General features: G+C 36.7%; 1 pseudogene; it reads left to right on the top strand.

Moving 5' to 3' along the window:
* The first annotated feature begins 1,309 nt into the window (after positions 1 to 1,309).
* LOC134744212 (putative inorganic phosphate cotransporter) lies at positions 1,310 to 12,846 on the top strand (annotated as a pseudogene).
* The last annotated feature ends 857 nt before the right edge of the window (positions 12,847 to 13,703 follow it).

The following is a 13,703-nucleotide window of genomic DNA, read 5'->3' as shown; positions in this document are numbered from 1 at the left end:
ATTGATTTAAAATAAAATAAAATAAAATAATTAAGTATCATTAAGATCGTTTTACAAATACCTATAAATATATTTCGTCATGTTGTACCAAGTGCTTAAGTAGGTACCCGCAACGAAAACAAAAATAATTTTATTTACATTTAGATATTTTTTATTTGTCCTGTGACCAATATTGTAGCAGGGGAGGCGACGATGATAAACGTGTAGTAAGTAACCCGAGCGTCGTAGAGACCTATTGAAATCGAAAGATTAGATAATAGGAAGAAAGAAAAAAAGGTTGAATTGTTGAATTGACATAATAAATGATGAATAAGTGATGATGTGGTTATTTAATTAGAGGCCTTACAAGTTTTTATTTGCAAACAAAATTCTTTGGATTCAGCTGAATTCAAACACTTAACACTTCTTAACTTTTCTTTAACTTTGAATAAACTGGACAACGTCTGTATTTAACCCTTATAATTCTACCTTATAAACATTGCGCCAGAACTATAATACTTAGGAAACATTGATATGATATCGTTTTCTAAAAGTTTATTCTTTTTTTGTATGTTTAAACAAAATGACATGCTTATCGGACATGTAACCAAAATCTTTATTGTGGTTCCGTAATAGCCAACATTATAAGTACATATATTTTCTAATCTAATATAAGGTCAGTGCCTACGTGTTACTGTGGCAGAGGGATAAGTGTTTTGTGCCAGCCTTTATTTACAGAGGCCTGTGTACACATTGATTAGTGTTTAGTGCGAGTTCATAGAATACATTTATGACTAAAAGTAAGTATCAAATGTATTCACACATTAACTCGCAACAAAATCTAATCAATGTGTAAACAGGAACCAAAGTGACGGCCAGCCACACATATCCGACAGCCACACTTACCCATTTTTGGTCAATGGTCATGACTATTTTTACGTATAGTTATCATAGTCTGCATACTTTGTGACAGAAAACTTCTTCTATGGACTTATTGAGACTGATACCTAGATTACATGCGCTCACAACCTCACGCATCTCTGAAATTTAATAAATATTTACCTTATCATGTGTACGTGTAGTGTACCTGACTTAATCCTACGTGTAAATAAAGCAGTGAATATATAAACCCACATAATAAAGTATGTTTACACGGAGAGTGCCATCAGTTTACAGGTTGATAATGGATTGGATTGTTTAGGCTTTGATTTGAATGTTATACAGGTAATTTAATAAACATACAACGCAACTGCCGCGTTTGAATTACATTCCATGTACAAGAGTTTATTAACCTATACAGAAGTGTGGTATATTTATATATAATATCAAGATGCAAAAAGAAGACATAAACCAGGCTCAGGCTCTTAATAGTTTGCTAACTGAAAAGGTACAGACTCAGACCGATTTGAAGACGAATGCTCTTACGAGAATACTGAAATCATGTAAGTTTTGAAAGTACATTTTAATTTACTTAAAGCGTAGAGACGCGTAGAAATGTAGAGAGAGGTGATCATGGGGTTGGTCATGGCTTGGATATGAGGTGGTCATGAGGGAAATGGACGAACGGAAACTGACTAGACGAAAGGGTAACTGGACCAACTAGGCATTTGACGAATTAGGAATTAGACGAATAAAGCAACGGACGAACCAGGTTATTAACGAACTGGGAAATGGACGAACGGAGGCTGACTAGACAAACGAGGAAATGGATGAACGGTGCAGAATTGGACTACAGATAATAAATACATAATTGAACATCTAAACGTCTCCCTTACATGTATGTTTTAATTTTTATGCAACTCCCTTGTAACTGAAACTTCCTGTGTAGTTTTAAAATCTAGTTGACAAATGTATTGTATTAGGATGACGCACTGTCAAAACGCATAATTTTGGAACCTCTTCCCTATTGGGTAATTTTGTGGGTATTATGTGTTACTTTAGAGAACAATAGGTACGTAACAGTCTTAATTTATTTTTCAATAGCTACCTTACTTTTTCAGGTTGTTTTATTCCACAACGTTTTGTGTTAAGCATAATGGGGCTTATAGGAGTGTGTAATGCTTTTACAATGAGGGTATGCCTCAACATAGCTATCACTCAGATGGTAAACAAAACAAAAGAATTCAATATTGAAGTAGATTTAAATAACAATACTTTTGTTGAAGAAGCATGTCCAAATGAAATAGTCAGCACCAATGTCACGGAAATCCAAAACCCGGTAAGTATTTTAGTAATTATAATTATTTTTAAGTTTTCTTCTAATAAAGGAAGGTCTAATTGATACAAATAGCAGTTTTAAAATTTTTAACATTTACAATGGCTTTTTTAACAGTTAATTCAGATTCGTAAATTAAGTTTTAAATTTCTTACTTTATGTTTTTATATTACTTATATTAAAAAAAACCTAAAACTGACTTTTTATCTTTTTTTATAGTATGCCATATTTAAATGGGATGAATCAACGCAAGGTTTAATTCTTAGTGCCTTTTATTACGGTTATGCTATGACTCAGTTTCTGGGAGGATATTTGGCTGAGAGGTATGGCAGCAAGTGGACCCTGGGCTTGGGTCTACTGAGTACAGCACTGTTCACTTTTCTGACTCCTTGGGTGACCAGAGCGGGAGGAGCGATGTGGTTATTTATTCTTCGTATCATTCAGGGAATGGGTGAAGTAATAACAATCTCTAATTAGAGATTATTTTAATTTGACTTGTAAAACACTTAAGATTAAAAATTCTTTAAGAAATCTCATATCGAAAATTTACTTGTATTCGTCGAGTAAGTGCAGTTTCCCCAACTGATCTTATATACTTGCAATTATATCGTTTTAACAGGGTCCCACTATGCCGGCGCTCATGTTAATGCTTTCTAACTGGGTTCCACCGCACGAGCGTTCTCTCCAATGCGCACTTGTTTTCGGAGGCGGCCAGATCGGAAACATTTTCGGTTCGCTCATGTCTGGCTTGTTAGGTACTATCCGGAGGCAGAGACTGGGCTTATGTCTTCTACTTTTATGGTGGATTTGGTTTGATTTGGTTTGTTCTCTGGGTAAGTCATATTCTCTAAAAATTAAATAGGTATAGTAACGGCACCAGTCATGGGACATTTTTATGAGAAAATTTGGAGTATTTTTTTATTTTTCACTGACACCTGCAAAATTTCTACCACTGGATGCGTTAAAAGTTGTATGTCCTTTTCGGCCGTTATGCTATTGATACATTTTTACATGTCAGTGAAACTGCAATTGGTTTCACTCAAACTATGTGTATTCACAAAAACTATGTGTTTTTGCTTCAGTCATGGGATGTTTGACGCTATTAAATTTAAAACTAACAAAAATCAATGAAAAATAAAACTTAAGCATCTCTATGGCTCTTGTTTATGGCACAGTATTACCAGTGTTTATAAACTGAAGATAAATACATATTTTACAGGATTTTTCTATGCCGTTACTATATATAAGGCTTTTATATGCAAGATTTTTTTACCCGTTATACTTACTTGCATAATTTTACATGTAATTAATATTCCAACCCTCCCAAATCAAATTTCTACTCTCTCGGATCAAATTGTATTTATGTTTCTTTTTTAATAATCTAGTGTAGTGTAGTGTGTGTCTAGTGTAGTAGAGTTTTCATTCTCTTCAGACTATTTTCTGCTATAGTTCGCCCAACATTCACCCATTTATAACCAAGAAAGAATTGGACTACTTGAACTCGAAGATCATTAAGTCTGACAGCACGACTAAAAACTCTGTGCCGTGGAAGGCCATATTGAGATCACCACCAGTCTGGGCACTAGTATTTGCCGCGGTAAGTGAGCATTATTAAATAAATTACGAACATCCAATTAAAGGTATTATTTTTCTACTTTATATTACAGACACTACTACATTGTACATTAAAAATGATTCGCCGAATTGCTCAAGTTTGTTGACATAAGGGTCACTTAGGTAATACAATTAGACAACATGAAACAGATCTAGGGTACAATACAAAAATTATATAAGTATAGCGTATCCATACTAATAATATTATAAATGCGAAAGTGTGTCTGTCTGTCTGTCTTTCTGTCTGTTTTCACCTCTTCACGCTTAAAACGGTGAACGAATTTAGTTTAAATTTTGCATAGACATAGTTCGAGTCCAGGGGAAGGCCAGGTTGTAGTATATCTTGAGATAATTTCACGAATTCATTGCTAAAATTGAAAAAATATACTGAAACGTGTATCCGATATCATCCCGTCCCGTTCTACCCCACGGCCATGTTTTGACGCAAATAGCATGCATATTTTCCAACTGGTACTGATTTGAAAAAATAGTATGAAAATTAGATCGAACCCCATTATTTTTCTATTTCTGCGACACACCCTTTAAATGAAGGACAACACGGTGCGCTCTTAGCGCCCTTATTGAATGTCCTCCATCTGTGCTATCTAACTTGCCAGTCGAGTCAGCTATAGTTACGTGTATAATGTTATATAGAGGACTATCTGATTTTACCCACTTTCTGTTTCAATACTCCTTTCCCCTACACTTATTCAGTAAAAAATTAACACCTACTAATACATCTAATGAAGTACCTACGCATTATAAATTAAAAAGAAAAAAATGGTTACATACACAGAATAAATTATTTAACACCGTATTGTTGAGCAGATGCCACATGAGATGCAGAACATAATACTAAAAATAAAAGTGGATGTAAAACGTGATTGCCATAAAATGTTTATGGGTACCTTTGCCTCGAATATCTACATGGAAGTTTATTAGATTATTCGCCGACGCCCTGAAGCAGATGCTGTAGGGCTGAGATGGTCGATTTTGTATCATCTGTCATCATGTCTGTCACGTTCTAATAAGTATGTAAGTGCGAAAGTGACGCATGACATGACAAGTGGTTTAGTTTCGATGTATCTCGGAGAATATAAGCCTCTTTAAATGCGCTATGTGCGAAACTTAACTCTGCCTACTACGCTTTGTCACGCTTAAGACGTACACTTTCGCTGCAGAACCTTATGACAGCATACTACGCTTACTTTCATACTCACCTGAGTAGCGGAATAGACCTGTGGGGCCTAGCAGCTGATAGGGACCGGCCATTCATAATTCAAAAGAAAGTTGTCCGACTAATATGCGGTGTTTCTACGGACGAGCCAGCCAAACAGCTTTTTATTAACCTTGGAGTTTTGACAGTACCATCTCTCTGTTTTCGAGGTCGGCAAGTATGTGAGTAGAAACCCGCATGAGTTCCCTGTGGCAAAGGGAAATTCCGCAAGGAGGAAGCCAGGACTGGCTGTCCCCGCGCATAGGCTTAAAAAACCGGTAAATCTCTTGTTATAATGGGAGCAAAAATTTATAATAAAATACCCGAGCCAATCAGAACCGTTGACACCGACTGTACTTTTGTTCGTAAACTTAAGAATTATTGCACAATGAACGTCTACTATTCGGTAAATGAGTTTCTGGACGAATGAAGTATGTCCAAATCCCCGTAATAAATGTAATTGTGACCATTATTTTCGTCCATCTAATTCTAATGTAATTGTGATTATTTCTATTGTAATTGTAAGTATTTAATTTGAATAATATTTTACTGATTTCCTAATGTAAGTATTAGAATCTCAAAATTGTCGACATTAATTTTTATGTGAATTTAAATAATTTTAATTTATTATGATTTTTGTAATCAATTTTTATTATGTAATTGACAATGTATGATTAATACCGAATAAAAATCTATCTATCTATCTATCTATCTAAAAAACACTGTATTCTAAATTTGGGGCAGCGGGCACTTTATTACATCACGAAATATTTAATTATGCTATCAAAAATATATTATTTTATACAATAATAAGATTACAAGGATGAAAGAGTAGTAATGGTTACACCAAGAGAATGGGATTGCATTAAGTATGTAAAACCTGACCAGGAATATATGATCACGCACCATGTTGCGGAATTTCAATGGAACAATTTTTTTCATACTATACTGAACTGTCACCCTATACATGAAAATAACAGCGCCCTCTTGACAATGATCATATATTACTGGTCAGGCTTTATAATGTATATGTTACCTTAAGAACCCGTTTTAAGTGAAAACGCGTTTTGCCTAGCTAACAATAATTTTCCGTATCGCCTTAGGGTAAACGGCTTTTCACTAGTTAAAACTAGTTTTCCGTAGGTAAGGCCTCGATGATAGCTAGTTTTAACTGGGATTTATCAGTGAAAACTAGTTTTCGCAGTGCTTTGGTGAAAACTACCCGTTTTAACTGTAATTGAAAGTTAGTGTTGACTAGACGATACACTTATATTAAAAAAAACTTTTTTTTTCTCGGCATGCACGCTTTGCTCGCTCGGCTTCGCGCGTTGTTTACTCACGATTAACCTAACTCGCTCCTTCTCCATTCGCTGATTAAGGCACAATACCGTGAAAACTAGTTTCAACTAATGAAACCGTGTTTCGAAAAACTAGGTTTAACCAGTGAAAACGCATTTTTACCAAGGTGTTACGAAAAACTAGTTTTAAATAGGGAAAACGCGTTTTCACTTCAAAACGGGTTTTTACGGTAACAAATATAGTTTGTCAAAGGACTGTCTCATTTCGAACATAGACAGAGCGAATCATACTATCTTTGTCTTACACTAGTACTAGCACCCAAAAGGATGTTTAGTTTTTTTTTGTACTTATTTAAGGACTGTTTGGTTTGGTTTGATATGCATATTATATCTACGTTACAGTCATCATCATCATCATCATCATCATCATCTCCTAGCCGATTTCGGCCACAGCGACTGCGTTCTACCGCTGAGAGCGTCGCTGGTGTGCTCTCAGGTGACTGATATACCCAATTTCTACACATCTTTGAACCGCAAGAACTGGCCGCCTTGCTTGCGCTTTTCATCTTGCAGGGCGCAGTAGAAGATTTTTATTTTATTTTATTTTATTTGAAAATATGTTACATGACTTTACAGAAATCCAATGCGCCATGAAACTTAAAATTAACATTAAACAAACAGGTTATTAAAAATAACAATCAGGTACAAACAAATATTTACAAATAACACAATTACAAATAACTATTACTAATTAAACTTTGACGGATGTAGGCCTCGCATCCATCACCTCACAGAATCTCAGGCATTCATTTCTCACAGACGCCCATCGCCACGCAAACAGGTCGCACTCGGGTGCTGATGCCAAGAGAGCATTCAACTGTGTGAGGGCACGGAGCAGCGGAGAGTTGAGGCGCGACACGGTGCGTCTCTCCGGCAAAGCCAACAGATCGCGTCGCCGCGGTCTGAGGGCTATCCTGGGGATGTCCGGTACATGTAGTCGCACGAGTCGACTCACCAGTTCTGGGCAGTCTGAATCACCGCGCAGGGTCCGACACGCAAACGTCAATAAGCTAAGGTTACGTCTCACCTCCAAAGAGTTGTAACCTAAGGCCCCAAGGAGATACTTCGTCGGATAGAGAAACGGGTAATAGCTAAACATTTTTTTGTATAAAAACCTTAAAAAGGCTTTTTGTACCTTTTCAAGAAGCAAACTGTAGGTAGATTCGTAGGGATGCCAAACGATCGATGATGTCTCAAGCTTGCTTCTTACTAGTGCATTATAGACAAGCCTGATCGCAACAGGATCGTTAAATTGACGAAGGTTGCGTACAACGAAGCCCAGTCTTCGAAAGCAGTCGCTAGCAAGCGTCGAGATATGCTCGTGGAAAGTAAGCCGCGTATCGAAGACCACACCCAGATCTTTAATAGAGCACACGCGGTTTATAGGCTCGGACCCCAGCACATATTGTGCATGCAACGGCATATGAGCACGGCTGAAAGTGCAGACGCAACATTTAGCCGGGTTGAACAGCAACTTGTTTTCGGTGCTCCAGAGAAAAACCGAGTCGATGTCCCTTTGTAACGACTCACAGTCAGTACTCTGCTCCACTCCATATACCAACTTAAGGTCATCTGCATATAGGAGACACTGAGCCGATTGAAGGACTGACCTGAGGTCGTTTACCATGATCCCAAATAAGAAAGGACCTAATATGGAGCCTTGACTGACCCCAGACCGGGTATGATAAGGGGCCGAGACAAAGCATCCATGCTTGACATACTGCTGCCGATCGCGTAGATAACTAGCGAAAAATGACAACAATGCGGGAGAAAAGCCAATCCGATCCAGTTTCGCCAACAACACATCGTTATCGTTTGCGTTATAGATGCGTTTCGGGACTCAGTCCTGGGACATGCGGGAGACGTGACCGCGCCATCGTAGCTGTCGTCGCATTAAAACCTTCGTCTCGATTAAAATTTCTATGTTTTTTGATATAAAGAAGATCTCGTGTTTTTCATATAGTTCAGGCATATCTTAATGAAATCGTACTCTTTTATGTAGGTAACTTATTTTACGTCATAAAGCGTTTTGTCTAAATAGGCTTACATCCTTGCAGGTCGGCCATGATTGGGGCTACTACACAATGGTCTCGGACCTGCCGAAATATTCCGTGGATGTGCTCAAATTCGACATCACAAAGACTGGCTGGCTGACTGCTCTGCCGTATGTCGCCATGTGGATCTGTTCCTTCATATTTGGCATTGCTTGCGACCTGTGCGTTAAAAAAGGATGGCACACAATCAAAACGGGAAGAAGTATTCACACAACCATCGGTAATTAATGAATATATATTAGTCTTAGTAGGTTAGGAAATTGAAGAAATTTCCTTACCTACTAGAAGAAGTTCAGCTACATTTAAATAATATTCTGTTATATTTTATATTTGTTCAATAAACACGTTCAGCAACACCATATATTAATGCAAAAATGTAAAAATTCCCAATTTTCTGGAATATGCATTTGTGTAGATATTCAAGTTTAAAAACGTAAAATTTTAACAATTGTTTTTATTTGCAAAATGTATTCTAATCACTTTTGTTAATTTTTTTCTGCTTGTATACATCTTTTTGTAGTGAACTGTCAAAAAGAGAACAGTTTATATTATTAAATATCTGACAGACCGAGCTTTGCTAACATAATATAAAAACTCAAAAATGCGCGTTTTCCCACAGATAAGACCTAGCTAGAACGAGGTCAGAATGTATGAAAGGGGACCCAAGGAAAAAAGACAAATTTCCGAACCCAACTTTTTACTATTTTGTCATATAACATTTTTAAAAATAAAACAACACTATTTTCGTTGCAAAATAGTAGAAAAAAATAACTCATATTTTCGTTTAGCACCGTATTCTTGCAAAAAATGTCTTACACGTTAAATAATGTCTCCAAATAGTATTTTATATTAAAGCCAAGCTTATTTCTCATTGTACAGTTTTTATTTTTAATGTAAAATTTGTTTAACTTTATAAGAAGAATAATATTAGAATAAGTGAATAATAATAAAAGAATAATAGAAGAATAATATTAGAATACCTGGGAGACCGAGCTTTGCTTAGAAAACATAAAAAATACTCAAAAATGCGCATTTTCCTAGAGATAAGACCTAGCTAGATCGATTTTTCGCCACCGAAAACCCCCAAATAGCAAATTACATCGAAATCGTTAGAGCCGTTTCCGAAATATATATACAAGAATTGCTCCTTTAAAGGTAAGTATAAAATACCTACATAAGTATTGGTAAAAAAGTTAGCTGAAGCCCCTCTTGCATGTAGTTGTGTACAGTTTACAAAAACGCGATAAATAAATTATTTAGCATTGACAATAATTTCTCTTTAATCTTTATGAAAAATTAATTTATTAATGTTGGAATTCATTGAAAATAAAAATTGCCTAAAGTAAATAGTAAGGGGTGCCCAGCTTCGCCCAAGTAAAATATTAAAATAATAATTTTACCAAGAATAAGGTATAATTACTTATCCTTTGGATTCACAATGAATGAATGGAGATGCGTAAAATAATTTTGAAAGTAAAAGACATAAAAAATGTAAAATAACCTGACTTCTCCACCCGTCCTCAACTGCGCCCCGTCATTTTTTTACTAAAACTTATTCCAATTATGATTTAATGATAGTGATGGCTAAGTTAACTAAAGGCGAATTTAAGATGCGTATTTTGCCAACCTTTATTTTTAATGAACTGCAACATTGATAACAGGGTGGGTTCAAAAAAACTTCTTATCTAAGTAAATAATGAATCTGCAAACCTTACTCTCTCTCTCTCCGTTCTTTCTTATATTATCAATTTCAAATATGGAACGTCTATCAATACACATTACTCACACAAGCAAAAGGGGCTTTAGATAAGTTTTTTACCTATAGGTACATACTTGTAAACATTCTTCAATGTTTTAGTGATTTTTAAAAAAGCAGATTTTTTAATTCAAAATGATTTTTTTATTAAGCTTTTCTTTTGTTCTGGTTAGTTAAAATGGTTCTGGTTAAAATATTTTGTTTATATTTTTTTACGTTAAATTTAGACATTTTATTTATATTGACAAATAATTGATTATAATCGGTTGATCTGTGAAACTTTTACATATAATTTTTTTTCTTAATAGACCTCACTTCATCTAAGGGATGATATTTGAGGTGTTTTGGTGAAAAACATTAAATTTGGACTTACTATCATCATGCAAAGCGGCTTGGTTCCATATTAAAGTGCAGTTTCAGTGCATTTTCATAATGAGTTACCTAACCTACCTAATTAAAAGCGATTTCTCTCAAAACTACCTTTGTTAAAAATTGTGATTATTTTTTACAGCTGCCACCGGTCCCGCGATATGTATCATTCTCGCTTCATACGCAGGATGTGATCGAAATGCTGCGATGTTCTACTTTATTCTTTCTATGGGTTTGATGGGAGGGTTTTATGCCGGAATGAAGGTACAAATATAATAAAAATTAATCTTTACTACTTTTTACATAGGTACCAAATTGATTACTATTTAAAGGCAATGTGTCATTACAGTCTCTTTCCCAACATTTCTGTAAAAAGTATTTGTTTATTTGTTTTTAATACGAAGATTATGTAGGTATATCAATTACCTACCTGTAGGCTTAGCACAGGAGCTACGCGACAGTATCTGGCCCGCGAGATAGACTATCCATTTTGTTGTACTTGTATTGAGTAGAGAATATTGGTAAAACAAACTGATATAATTTTACTACTTACCTACCTATCAAAATTTTAAAGTTCTTGATCACGTTTTCAGAATCAATATTTCTATCTCCTTTTAAAAACATTAAATATTGCTAATTTACAAAGTAAAGTGTTGTTCTCTACATACTTCAAATTTTTGCTTTTTAGGTGAACGCTTTAGACTTAGCGCCAAACTTTGCAGGCTCGGTAACCTCGCTCGTAAACACTACTTCTACGTTTACGGGAATGATTACTCCGTTTCTTATCGGCTTATTGACGCCTGATGTGAGTATTAGTTTATCAGTCCCTTATATTTGATTTGATAGTGCTGGTGGAGAACACCGCATCAGAGCTCCAAAAAGTTTTAGACGTATGGGTAGCTGAAATTGAAAAACACGGTCTGCGAGTGAGCCGCACCAAAACGGAGTTTATGGAATGCGACTTTGGCGGAACGGAAGAGGTTGGCTGCAATCTTGTAGTGGACGGAAATAAAATCCCAAAGGTGTCGCGTTTTAAATACCTCGGCTCTATGCTGACACATGACTCAAAAATCGACCTAGATGTGGACCATCGAATTAATACGGCTTGGCTTAAATGGAGAACGCTGTCCGGCGTTCTGTGTGATAGAAAAGTGCCAATAAAAACTAAGGGCAAAGTATATAAGGCGGCCGTCAGACCTACCATGACATATGGTTCCGAATGCTGGGCAACTTTGAGGAAGCACGAGCAAAAGCTCCACACAGCAGAGATGAAAATGCTCCGGTGGGCAGGAGGCGTGACGCGCTTAGATAAAGTGCGGAACGAATATGTAAGAGGTTCCTTCAAAGTTGCACCAATAGCCGAGAAGGTCAAGGAGGGGCGACTAAGATGGTACGGGCACGTCATGAGGCGAGACGATAGCCACCCCGTAAAAACAGTGCTGGACATTAATAGCACGCAGCGACCAAGAGGCAGAGGCAGACCGCCCTCCACTTGGTGGTACACCGTCGAGAGGGACCTAAAAACCCAGAATATCCCATTGTTGACAACCCAGGACAGACTGGCCTGGCGCAAGCGCACAAGAAGGCCCGACCCCAAATGAAGTTGGGATTAAGGGCAGGAAGAAGAAGAGTCCCTTATATTTGATTCCTTTCCATCCTTATCCTAAGCAGATCATGATCCTCATAGGAGAAATCATGTGCTCAGTAGTGGGATGTTTATAGGCTGAATTTGCTGATAAATATGCCGCGGTCGCTCCCGCTGAAGAACTACATTAAGGGGTTCTTCAAAAAGTAATTGTACAGATTTTCAAAATGTCGTCAACGCGCATAATTATGACACCCCAAGCTGCAAGCATCCATAGACCAGTAACCGCTGACAATCAGGTGGGCTTAATGCCTGTTTTCCACCAACGTGATATTATACTTAATTGTAAACACATTAGACAGGTGATAAACTTCTACACTGGCTCATAAATAATATAATGTTAAAATTCGTTAGTCAATGTCACCCTCACAGTATTATTTTTTTGCAGTCTACTGTCAGCCAATGGCGTGTGGCATTTTGGGTATGTTTCGCCGTGCTGGTTGGCACTAACGTAGTGTACTGTATCTGGCTGGACGGCGAGCAGCAGTGGTGGGACGACGTGAGAAAGTACGGGTACCCGTCGGGCTGGAAACATGGCCCTTTGATCAGAGAGGTCAATCCGGAACAACCGAACTCTATCAAAATATCAGAGGAGGATGAGGACAAACAAGTGTATTGAATTGTCAACCTCAAACTAGCAGCTTAGGCCATCTAGTGTAAATTTGAAAAATAATTATGTATTTTGACAGATATGCGATTTTGCGATGCGATGCAGTGTCTCTGAATGTAATATTTAATTTTTAGGGTTTCGTACCCAAAGGATAAAAACGGGACCCTATTACTAAGATTCCGCTGTCCGTCCGTCTGTCTGTCTGTCTGTCTGCCTGTCCATCTGTCACCAGATCTGTATCTCATGAACCGCGATAGCTAGACAGTTGAAATTTTCACAGATGATGTATTTCTGTTGCCGGCTATAACAACAAATATTAAAAACAGAATAAAATAAATAATAAGTGGGGTTCACAGACAACAAACGTGATTTCTTTGCCGTTTTTTGCATAATGGTACGGAACCCTTCGTGCGCGAGTTCGACTCGCACTTGGCCGGTTTTTTTTAAATTCGTTTTACCCCGTTTTCTCATTGCGCTACTTTTGTCCTTTTTAATCAACTCATTGTAGGTACAATTTGTTTCTTTAGGTACTAGTACCTACCCAAGTAACAGGAAGCATTTTAACAGACAAATACCTATAGTAAGCTTATATAGGACTTAAGGTGCGCATAAACACTTATAAAAGTTCACGAAGAATCTTAACACTTTATATCAGCATTTTGAAGCCATTATGGTGCCTGAAACTGTATACTGGTTCAATAATGGCATTTTAAAATGCTACTGTAAGGCCATTAGTTTTAGTGCAGCAAACCACGATTTTGCTGTACAGCTTCTAGCTGTTTTTAGCGTCTTAGGTTCTACAATAACATTATAAAGCAGTAAAAAAATGCCAACAGCAGTATTATAGCATTAATGTTAATCCATATAGGGCTGGCATGTTTAATGAT

Source organism: Cydia strobilella, chromosome 9, assembly GCF_947568885.1.
Source record: "Cydia strobilella chromosome 9, ilCydStro3.1, whole genome shotgun sequence".
In the NCBI taxonomy this organism is placed as follows: domain Eukaryota; kingdom Metazoa; phylum Arthropoda; class Insecta; order Lepidoptera; family Tortricidae; genus Cydia; species Cydia strobilella.
The sequence above is the reverse complement of the archived record's forward strand: the minus strand, read 5'-3'. Positions and strand labels throughout refer to the sequence as shown.